A 12,562-nucleotide genomic window follows, 5' to 3' on the forward strand; every position below is an offset into this window, starting at 1 on the left:
ACCAGTGACATTGTCCACGTCGCCCGACTCAAGCCCTACAACTCTCCACGCACCTTGGATATTTAACAGCGCCGTGACGGTGCTTTTGCCGCCGGGGGGGGGGGGGGGGGCTAGTATTACGGTATGATGAAGCGATGCTCTAGAAACGAGCCGCCGCGAGAACGACGACGAAGTTGGTCGGTGCGCTTGGCGCGAGCGAGGGTCAGCGTGGCTGCCTGGCTCCAGTGTAAATAGCCTGTCAATAGCGTCTTCTCTCTGTGTCTTTCCACACGCAACAATATATATATATATATATATATATATATATATATATATATATATATATATATATATATATATATATATATATATATATATATCAGCCAGAGAAGAAGTGTGCGAAGGTGTTTATTGGCGGAATAGGAATAAGACAAAGCAGCTTTAAGAGATAAACGTCAGGTTGCCCTAGTCGTTGAACGCATTGATGTTCTTCCTAAAGACTTAGTGAGATGATTTACTGCAGTATATCATTTTATTTTGCTTGCCTCTCCGCATATAATTTTCGCTTCCCACTTATGCCATGACAACAAATATGTACAATAATTGCATTCCACGAGAGCTATAATACGAGGCCAAAACTTGAAAGGTTAAGGGAGAGAATAAAAGACAGACTTACTATAGAAGTGCATAGAAGTCAGCTTAAGCTACAGCTTGCCCTAGCCCGCTACTCAACGCTATGGAAGGGAGACAAGAGGAAAATGAATAATGTAGGTTCGAATAATCTGGTTCGAATCACAAAGACTCTCACTGAAAGGAGCCCTTTATTACGTATTTTGAATTTGTCCCGTGTACGCTACAGAAAAACAAAAGCTTCTTTCTTCCATCGCACACATTTGTAATGGATGGCTTATCTGACAAGCTTGTTTTAGTGACTCGACTGACGCCTACAGTGGAGCTGCAGTTGTGAGCGCACAAAGCCTTTCTACAAGCCACAGGGCTAGACGCACAGCTTTAGAGTTGCCACAACGTGATGCAATGGTGATGCGCACGTACTTCTCGTATTAACAAAGCAGCTTGAGAAGTTGAAGCCCGCGCGACGGCCCATAAAAGAAAAAAAATGTAAGGCATAACTCTAACAGACAGTAAGTCACATCTGTGCATTAAGAAACAAGGGGGGGTCAGTCGATATTCTAGTTGACATCAAGAACAAAGGATCCGTGGATTCCTAAGCAGTTATGAGTTCTGAATGTGAAAGCATTCAAGTCAAATTAAACGCCACTGAGCGGTGCTTCCAGCGTTGTGCTGCGATTAATGTATCATAGCGGTACGCACTGCCCCAGCCAGCAAGCAGTAGCAGCAGTAGCCATCGCCGCATACTACCGTGGTCTTGCTTGACGAGAGACCGAGGAAGCAGCAGAGGCCACCGAGACCGGCAGGCTCGCGCAGCAGCTAAGCGCAGTGGGCGTGAAAGAGCCAGACGCACACGGGCAAGTTCAGAATTGCGTTTTGCAAGACGCGGCAACGACGCTTGGCGTCCCGGGTTGTCTGGTTACATTCGGCACTTCTCGTGAAAATGCGCGCTCTGTTCAACCGATTTCGTCTTTCATCGGAGGTGTTTGCGTTTATTTGCGCCAGTGCCGATCACGCTCAGCATATCGGATACGGATGAGGAACTAGCTACTGGTGACTGTGAACATGAGAATACTAACGTGTTCTTGTGCGACGCCTGTGTGCAGGAAAGTGGACGATAAGGTTTTGGGTCCGTCGATCTGAGATACAGCGACACTGAGGGCGAAACACACATTCTGTTGCCCCGCTGGGCACGAGAGATGAAATATACTTCAGAGAGTAAGTGATGATAATTATTTCTTCAAATTAGTGCCTGCCACCTGACGGTTATCGAGGCTCTGTGCCGTTTCTCGTAGCCACCTGCGAATGACGCCTAGTGTCCTCGACGCTTTGATAGGTCTCGTGGGGCTCCTGATTGACCGGCAGATGACACCGTTCCGGGATAGCATTTCCGGTCACGTTGCACGAGCACTGATGATACGGTAAAAGCTATTTCAATCATGCCTTTTTCTGTAGCCAAGCAATGCTCAATCTATATGCTACGCGTGTACTCATATTCAAGATAAACCTTATTTACACGCGCAAAGCTTACCGCAAAGCCCATGGTTGCATTGGGACATCAAGGCAATAAAACGTCTGTGTGCGTTTCTTTGGTGTACGCTCAATAATCCTAGGCGATCGAAAATTAACCCTCGCCTCTTTCTCAACACACACACCTAACACCTACCAATGGTGTGCTTTCGTACGTGAAGTCCGAGTTTATTTTAAGTTAGTATTCTCGGCTGTGCAAAAAGGAACATGCGAGTCAGCGATTATTTACTTAACTGATTATGCTATTACTGAAATTCTATTTGTGTTATTGTGGAATACCAAGCGAGTATTGTGTGGGGCACAATATTGACTGTTAATGTGTGAATAAAGAAATATAGGATTTTTACAGGTTCTTTGCAAACTAAGACACCTTAAGGAGTTTATCCTACAATTTCCTAACACGGAGGTCAACATCATGTGAAATTGTCGGGCAAAGAACTCCCGCCCTTTGGGGCGCTCTTCAGTCAATGCATTTAGGATTTCCCGCAACTTCACAGGAATGGCTAAGGGTAAGCAGAGAAGCTCTGATTCTTATCTTGTATGAAATCTGAGAAAGCAAGGCATTTTAGTGGTTTTTGAGGATACTGTGCTGTAGTTCAATATTAAATCCGTTCTGTTACACAGCCTTGTGCTGGTCAAGTACGTATTTTGAGTGATATGTTTGGAAAGAATATTGACTGCAAAGACATTGCGAACATCATTTAATGCAATAAAGAATGATGCACATCAAAACGCTTCTGTTAACTGATAACTATGAACTGTCTTCTGTTAACAGTGATTATTACTTCCACAGCTAAGTTACGCATTTACATGAGGATGTATTGACTACAACATCAAGACGATTAACGAGTAAAACCAACTGATGACCTGTACTGTAACTACGCCATCTTAAGATTGCAGAAAGCACGGGAGAATTTCGGAACTTTCCTAACTGCAGACGAAGCATCGATGGCAAACATGTGCACGAACACCACTGAGGATCAAGGAAATGTAAATTATCAGAAAACATACAGTGTTTTCCTTCTAGCTGTGTGCGATGCACATTCGAAATAAGTCAATTCTTCGACTACGTGGAGTTTTACTCTGTTTATCTCCTTAGCCTGCACTCAAGTGCTTTCGTGACGCCACAGAGAGCATAGCTGTCGGTGTGCTCTAATTTCCAATGCGCGCATTCACACACTGTGCCTATGTGTGAACCCAGCATAACCAGTTCAGCAGCCAAGTTTACCACTGCAGAATAAATTTAGTGTGTACGGAGATGTGATCTTCATTTATTGTCCTGATGTGTGTCGGCTTCCAGGTTCACTTATTGGCCATTACGGCGAAGACGACAGTGGGGTCTTGCAGCGATCACCACTGCTGGAAGTGCTGGAAAACGGCGTGTTCGGGATTCCTCATCCAAAGAGCGTTGGCTCAATAGGTCCCATTCCATACCACATGACTGGCGATAAAGCTTTCCCACTGAAGCCATTCATGATGAGGCCTTATCTACGACGAGGTCAATTGGAAGTCATTTCTACTTCATATATCTGCATTTACAGCACTATTTATGCTGCCTTGCTACTAGAATATGGTGTTTTGTTGCCTTCATTTAAAATGATAACTATAGCTACATCAAAGTCTGCATGTAGACTGCAACGCTTTCAATTGCCATACATCAGTGAGATATAATAAGCCTGCACGGTAGATAAGAACAACACTGATTTAGTCACTTGGAACGTTTAGTAAAATGTAGAATTGCTGTTGATATACCGTTTCTCTATTTCTCAGATCTGCATAAGTTCACAAATGACCCAGGTCATTGGCAAGAGTATTTCAAAAGGGCTAGATTCAACTATCGCCTAAACCGTGCAAGACGGTTGATTGAAAATGTTTTCGGAATCATGTCAAGCAGATGAAGAATTTTGCGGCGACCATTTAGAGCATCAGAGCAAACGACCGAAAATACTGTAAAGTCTTGTGTTGTACGGCGCAACTTTCTGCTGAGTTATTCACCGCAATGCGATCTGCATACAGCCCTCCAGGTTTCACTGATCATGGGGACTGGGATGGCAAAATTGTAGATGAATCTTGGATAGATGTCAGTGACAGTCTGCTAGGCATGGGGGATGTCAGTATGTCTGGATATCATTCAGCAAGGTTAAACTATCTTGGAAGTGAAAGCACTCACAACGAAAATTACCTTCTTCGGATTCTGATGGTACTGCATTTTTGTTGCCTTTGCCGGGCAGCTATGCATATGCGCAACCACTTGGCAACCTATTTCATCAATGAAGGACGGGTGCCATGGCAGGAGAGGATAGTGACCCGTGCAGGAATAGAGGTAATGACGCATAGCTTTTGAATCATTTGCTCAAAACCAGTGTTGCAGATTCATAAAGTCACAATAAAATGCATTGCTTATTGTACGGATGTAAATGGGCATACATAGAAATCTTCATTAAGGTAGTTCCAGCTCGGCTTCGAAAATAGGCGAATGAATTTTAATAATTATTTCAGCGCGTTTTCTTGTTGGCAGCTTTCGCAGCTTTGTGGTCATTCGGGCTAACCTTGCCAGCAGCCGCGACGCCTCAAAGGTTTTAATTCACCTCATGCTCGAGCAGGACATATCGTTTGCTATGATATCCGACCCGCACAGGCGAGACCACAAAGTGATCAATGTGCTCCACGCACTCCACACTTTCCATGGTAACGAACATCCACGTGTGGTCCTGCTGGCACGGGCTCCGTGCCTCCAGTATTTCCCCATTTACGTATCGCACGTGGTTGTGGCGGTAAATTGCGAGGGTGCGGGCGTTTCCTTTGTGGTCGTTGCTGTGTATGCACCGCTCCATCGTCCCCTTGGGCCCATACTAGACGAACTCAACTAAGTATTCACGCGATATGCATCTTCCAGTTTTCTCTTGGGCGGGGATTTCAACGCGAAGCACACGCAATGGGGACCCGTCTCAGGGGATGAGCGCGGAACACAGCTTGTTCAATTTGCGTGCGGTAACAACCTGCTTATATTTAATCTCCCAACATTTGAGACGCCCTATGCCCGCTCATGGATAGACGTGACCCTGGCGTCTGTCTCAATTGTAGGCGGTGGATACCGTTGGTCAGTCTTGGACGAGGACACCTTATCGGACCACCGATACATTGAGTTTACACTGAGGGATGCCACGAGCGCGCCCGAGAAGCGGCTCACTAACTACGCTCAGGAGCAGATCTTGGAGATTCTCAGCCGCGATCCCTGTTTCCATCATATATGTCGCTGCCGCTTCTCGTTGGCTTGGATGCTCGACGCCGCGGTTGAACGATTCTATAACACATATAACACCTTATGCAAGCGGAACGCCCGCAAGACACGGCCCAGTAGTGAGGGCGCCAAGACGTGGTGGACGCCTCAGTTGACTGCGGAACGGCCGCGAGTGCGCGCGATGCGCAGGCGTTATCAGCGCGTACGTGACCCCGCCTTGCGCGAGGTGTTTCGTTTACAGTACGCACAGGCATTCGCGGCATATCAGCGCAGCCTCCGTTGCGCGAAAGATGCCGCCGACCGAGCGCTGTGCTCGGACATCACGTCGCGCAACCTCTTCGGCCGGCCTTTGCAGTCGGCGTTTGCCAGGCTGCGACCTATAACCTGCATTCCCCCGCTCGAGACCTCGGACGGCGCCCTTACCACCTCGACCCAGGCGTCAGCAGCGCTTTTATTACACACGCACGTTGCGGTTGACGATCCCGCGGCGGACAACGACTACCATAACCGCATTCGCGTGATCGCGGGCTCTCCTTATCCAGAGGTACCCAAGGATCATACTTTCACCCTACCGGAGATCGAGCACTCCCTACTTCTGCAACCTGCGCGCGGCGCCGGGGCTAGATGGGCTGACGGGCATGTTTGTGCAAAATATCTTTCAGATACACCCTCACTTCTTCTTAGACATCTTTAACGCCGCTCTTCGATTAGGACACTTTCCCTCTACCTGGAAGACGGGTCGCATAATCTTTGTTCTCAAACCTGGCCACCCCCCCCCCCCTATCTTCCGTCAGCCTATCGTCCGCTAGTGATGAATTCACTTTTCGGTAAAATTCTGGAACGCCTACTTAATTCTCGCCTCTATTATTTTCTTCATTCTCGTCACCTCATCCGCGAAAACCAATTTGGCTTTACCCATGCCCGGAGTGCACCGCTGGCCCTATACGCCCTAAAGCACCGGCTCAATTCACTTAAGGCCGCCAAGACGCCCGCAGTGTTAATTTCACTGGATTTTACGGGCGCATTTGACAGTGTCTGGCATGATGCCGTGTTGTTTTTTCTGCGCAAGCACCGTTGCCCGACGAACCTATATCGCCTCCTCCAGTCATTTCTTACCGATCGGACGGTCGTCCTCCGGAGTAAGACTAGGGACATCTCGGCTCGCCTTTCCATCGACAGTCCGCAGGGATCGCCTCTTAGCCCTCTGCTATGGAATTAGATAATTCATTTCTTACTAAGTCTCCAGCTACCAGAGGGCGTGCATATACAGGCCTACGCTGATGACACCATCGTATTACTCTCTGTCTCGTCATGATTGCAATTGCAGGCTTGCAATCCTTGCAGTCAGGATTGGGCCAGGCAAAACAAGGTCAAAATCAGCGAATGAAAATCTTTGTGTTTTTCAACAACGTACACATTGGTACACCTAAGCGCCGTCCGTCTATCCGACTGGATGGCGATTTTCTAAAACATCAGGACCACATTAAGCTCCTCGGCGTGGTCTTCGATGACAAACTGAACTTTGACGCCCACGTTGATTTTCTAAAGACTAAAGCCGAGATATTTGTTACTCGATTGCTAAATTTCATTCGCATGCATTTTATGCATGCGCCCAGTACTTCTACGTCGTTTATATAGACAGGTTCTGCTGCCTGCGATTACATACGCGTCCCCGGTATGGTGGCCGCCTTTCCCAACGACGCATCTCCAGACGCGCGTCCTGTCGGTGCAACAGTCGTTGTTGATCGCGTTAACAGGCGCATACCACACAACCAGGACTTCCGCCCTACAGATATTGGCCCACTGTCCGCCTCTTACGGTAGATTTAGAACGCCTCAACGCGGAGTTCTCCTTGTTTACGCTCCGTCAGATCACCCACTACGGGTCTGACACGTTTCACCCAAGCGTCATTGACTCTCCATTTAATCGATGGTCCCACCACCCGTGCGAAACATGTCTTTAAATGTTCACGCGCCTCACCCCAGCAGACGCTGCTAGAATCGCTGCCCGCTAAGCTTTCGATGTATATACTGACGGCGCGTTCACGAGTGTCTTGGCGGGTGCGGCATTTGTTACGTTCAACCCTAACGGACGCTTGACAGCTGTACGAAAATTCAGCGTAATCAACGCCACAAGCACGTATAACGTCGAGGCTGTCGCTTTCGCCGAGGCGCTCGGGTACATAGCTTCGCTGCCGGCCAGAGCTCCCGTCCATATCTACACGGACTGCCTCTCTCTACCGTCCGCAATATCGCATCTTCGCGACACAGACTCTCGAGTAGGGAGGTGCAAACAAGCGCTCACCCTGCTTGCTGGCTACCCCTGGCGACCAACTGGCTACCCCTCGCCTACCCCGAGGAGCGACCGCTAAGACCTGCGGCATCTACGACCAGCCATGTAGGCTACATTGGCCTACCATGGGACAGGCATACGGAAGATCACTTCGCTCACTCGGCATGCTGTTAATCAATAAATTCGCCCGTGCTGTGGATGGCAGCCGGAGTGGTGAGTGGGTGGTTGGGGGGGGGGGGGGGGGGGTTGTTGGATTTGTCCATTAGGAGCACATTATACATAATGCGCTTAAATACGTGTCCTAGTCATGATACTCACATTTTTTTCTTTTCATAACTTATACAGGCTTGCCTCCGATTTTTATTTAACTAATTGGCTTTTATATAAATTTTATTTGGGATAGCATAGGCTTCCCCAGTTCATTTATATTTTATTGGATTACGCCTGCTATACCTAACTGGTGGTGCGGGCTTCCCCACTTTATTTTTATTTATTTTTACCTATTCGGGACACACAAAGCCATCGAGGCACGCCCGTGATGTGGCGTCGTAGCGAATAGAAATTTAGGTGCTGTTTCGCTGCTACGGACACCAGCTTTTTCGCTCATTTTGGCATTTTATATTTTCGCATCAATAAACGAGTTCGGTAGGCCATGTAATGTGTAGGAGAAATATTGGGTGGTCCATTACAGTTACATAACGCATGCCAAGTGAAGAGAAGGACAGCTGAGTACGGCAGAACGTAGGAGGTGATATTATGAAATTAGAAAATTTTCAGACATGACATGGATCAGCTGGTTTAAGACAGGAATACGTGGAGAAAGCGGGGTGACGCTTTCATCCCCAAGTGGAAATAAAAATAGGCTGATGATGATTGCCCTGTTGCCCCTCCACAGGGTATCCAGCTGGTCTGTGCACTGAATGACTTCCGTGTGCACTGAATGACTTCCGTGATGTGGTCATTGCCTATCCAACACGTGCCTGCTACCTACTACGGAGGGTTGGCCAAAGAATAAATGGATTATTCCAAGACATAGATAAAACAAAATTTTCCTCTTTCCCTCTCCTCCTCTTCCTCCTGCTGAACGAGCACTGATGGATATCAATTCTTCAAGAGAAAACGTGGATGGATGAAGCCGGCAGACGACAAGGGATTAGATTTCCCAGAAACAACAACTAGTGAGCAATTTGTTTACTTAGCCGTGGTAACATAACCCGAAGTCGCCATTCAACTTCTCAACACTACGTGTCGATACATCACATCACTTCTTTTCTTCTCAACAACAGAGAAATTTAAATCACCATTGGAGCCACCGGCACGTTTTCAAGCGCCGCTCTCGACACAGCCAGCTGTCTTCTCCGCTGCAACGAACCTCGCTGCTCCTCTTGAAGATTTACGCCCTACACGGGGAGACGCTACGGGGTGCGTTGTAGAGAAGTCGGTTTCACATCGAGCTCTGACGTAAATGTCCATATCCTCGGAAGTTTGAGTCCTACAGTGAAAATTCAAGAAGGCGAAGAACCGCGAACACCAAGGGATCAAGGAACTACCGCCATCACCACGGTAGGACCACTTCTCTAATCTCTGCAAGAGTTTGCATTTTCGAGGCAACTACGCCGCTAGCTAAGCTTAGCACTGAGGGAACGCAACGGCGTAGCAGCTCGCATAGCTGCTGCGCCGGCGCAAGCATGATGCAACCACGGACAGCGGTTGCAGCGTCGGCGGCGACGCCGACAGAAGAAAGAAACGCCTAGGGAACGCAACGGCGTAGCATCCCGCGCAGCTGCTGCGCCGGCCCAAGCTTGACGCCGCAACGGGTAGTTGTTGCAGCGTCGGCGGAGACGCCGGCAGAAGAAACGGAGCCGCAACAGCTACGGCAACTGCCGGAAGGAATGTGCAGCCAACGTCTTCGGATAGAAATATGCAGAAAGAAGACCTCACCACCCTGGAGAGCAGGAAGGAGAAAAGATGGACATTGGCGCTTTCGCTGATAAAGAAGAAACCCAAGAGGGCTAGTGCCACTCCATAGGCGGCAGATACGTCCCGGAATAGAAGGTGGAAGAAGTATTAGCAAGAAGGGCACGAAAACCCTCAAACCTGAAGAAAAACAACGCCACGGCAGAGAGGACGGTAGACAAGCTTCAAGTTCGCCTGCCATCGGGCACAGAGAACATTATCCTCCGACCAGCAGGAGGAATCGACAGCATAAAGAAGAAGCTAGGGGTTCTCACCGGAAACGTCATCCTTGAGGCGGCCGGACTACCCCCCCATGGTAAAAAGGACATTATCTAACCAACCCCGAACAAACAAAGGGCAGAAGCTTTCGGCAAAATCAAGAACATCCGAGCCGGAGAAGAAGACATCGAAACGACTGCCCACCTGTCGATGCCCGAAGGGGGCAAAGGCGTCATCAACGGCATTAACCTGGAGCTGACGGAAGAACAAATACACAAGGCGTTGGACAACCCACGGAAGCCAACGTATACGACAGTAAGAAGACTAGGAAGGACATCCGAATCTGTCATCATTAACTTCAAGGATCTGGAAGTACCGAAGGCTGTAAAATTTTTCAGTCAGTGGATTCTATGTCACGTGTATAAGAAAAATTACGACATGTGCTACGCAGTAGCAAGATTGGATACAGGCAAGACATCGGCCCGGATCCAACAAGCACCCGCTACAGAGGCCGCGGGCTAAGAAATCAGCCGGAGGAGCACGCCTGCGACCCGAAGTCTCTCCTCCGCGGGAAGAAGCACCAGCTAGAGGACCGGACATGCAGGGAACTCTACAGGAAGCCCCACTAAGTTAAACAACGCGACCCGGCCCGGGCCGAGGCCAGGGCCGAACAAGACAAGGAAGGAGAGACCGTGGATAGAAGCAGGCAGACAACGAGGGTCACGCTACCGCCTACGGCCAAAAAGCAACGATCCGAGTCCAGGGACGGAAGTGCATCCAGGCTGCCACCCAGGGACGACCAGACGCACTGGCTGGGCCTTTAGAAACCAGGAGACAAGAGGACCCACTCTGGTATGCCTGTCACCTTTGCAAGCGCGGTCTCCCAAAGTAGGATACCCGAATTGGAGGCACAGGCTATTTTATTTAAGAAGCAGATAGAAAAACGAGATGAGAAGCCAACTAAAAAATAATCAAAACCTTAACAGAAACGATAAACCAACTCCAAGAGCAAGCAGGGCAGCTAACGAACACAATAGTAGAGACTTTTAGCTCAGCGGGTTTACGTTTCGCTCCGCTCGCGGTCTCCACCGTTGCGCCAGCGGAGCGGCTCGCGAAAAAAGAATTTTAGCCCGGCGGATCACTCACCCGCTCGCGCGGGGTAAAGAGCGGGGCGCTCTGCTGCCCCGCCTAGTGGTCCGAATAGGAGTTACTGAAAAATGAATTTGAATTACGCTTGCTTTTATTATGCAAGAAATGATGCATAAAGATATATTACATGTTCTCAGTACATTATTTGTTAATAATGTACTAAGTACTAATGTACTGGTGAGCGCCGCAGTCGCCGTCGTCGATGCAGAACTGCCGGCGTGGCCGACGTTCATGTTCGCGGCTGCCATCTTGCATTTCCCATAAACGCCCGCGCGCGCTTACGCACGCTCGCGCGCTGCGTATGGACAAGAACGGCACCGAGAGCGGCGCTCCTGCGCCGGCGTTGAGAGCGCCGCATGCGAAGCAAAATTCTATTAGCGGGTGGTACCCCTCTCCCATCTCTCGTTCGCGCCGCCTTGATTGCCTCCTGCACTGCGCGTGTTTGGGCACGTTTCGCGCCGCGCGCGGTGTGTGTACTACGTGTGTGCGCGTGAAGGGCGGTGTACAGTCTGTTTCACATTTAGGGGAAAACTCGGAGCGCATTGCATCGCGATGCGGCGAGCGCTTGAGTCAGGCGGCGGCAGCAGCTCGCGCAGGTGCTCGAGGGGCGGGATCTTGAACGGCGTCGTCTGCTACAGCGGCGCGCGCTGGCCGCATTGTCGGTAAACGTTCTAGTATCAGTTGCAGGGCGCCGATCTCATCGTTACGGCGTGAAATGAGCCGGTATTCTTTACTATGCGTTGTGCGACGCCAACTGATACGCCTCGAAGGTAAGTTCATCGCTGCAGGGCAGTCATAGACGACGTACTGATTCCATACATTCTTGACGGCCCGTTTATGGAAGGCGACTATATATTCTAACGTGATAGGTCGCCGATCCACACTGCTCGTGTGGTGCAACAACTGCTAGAAGAGCGCACAGTCACTCTCTTGGAGTGGCCGCCTCAATCCCCGGGCGCCGACATCATTTAAAATGTCTGGGGCTGGTTGAAAGTATCGCTGGCGCACCATCCCCACTATCAGTCGCCCGAGGATAGGCTTCGATCCACCATCGTCAGCGACTGACACGTGCTGCGAATGAACACATCCCTGATCAAGTCATTCTGCACTTCACTGCCTTCCAGGATGAGCGCTGTCATCGCTGCCGCCGGGGACATGACGAGATACTAACTGAAGTTCCGAGCGTGACGTGTCCAATTCCCCGCCGGCGGGTAGAGTCTGTCTGGTGTAGCGAATGATTGTCGAGAAAAATCATTTCCAACTCATTGTCTGAACCTAAAACATTCATTTAATCCTATCCGTTTGTTTCATCGTGTTCGACTCCCATAGTTATCATTGTTGAGTGCTTTGTTTTCCTTTCGAGTCAAACAAAGACTGAACACGTTGCGCGCACATCTTGGTGCGTCTTGTCGCTGCTTATTACGGTAGCACACACAGTGAAGAAATATACGTGCACTGCCCCCTGACAGTAGCACGCTTCCCGACAATGCGGCCAGCGCGCGCCGCCGTAGCAGACGACGCAGATCACGACTCCGCCCCTCGAGCGTCTGCGCCTGCTCGAGCTGC

Source organism: Dermacentor andersoni, chromosome 10 (genome assembly GCF_023375885.2).
Source record: "Dermacentor andersoni chromosome 10, qqDerAnde1_hic_scaffold, whole genome shotgun sequence".
Classification (NCBI taxonomy): domain Eukaryota; kingdom Metazoa; phylum Arthropoda; class Arachnida; order Ixodida; family Ixodidae; genus Dermacentor; species Dermacentor andersoni.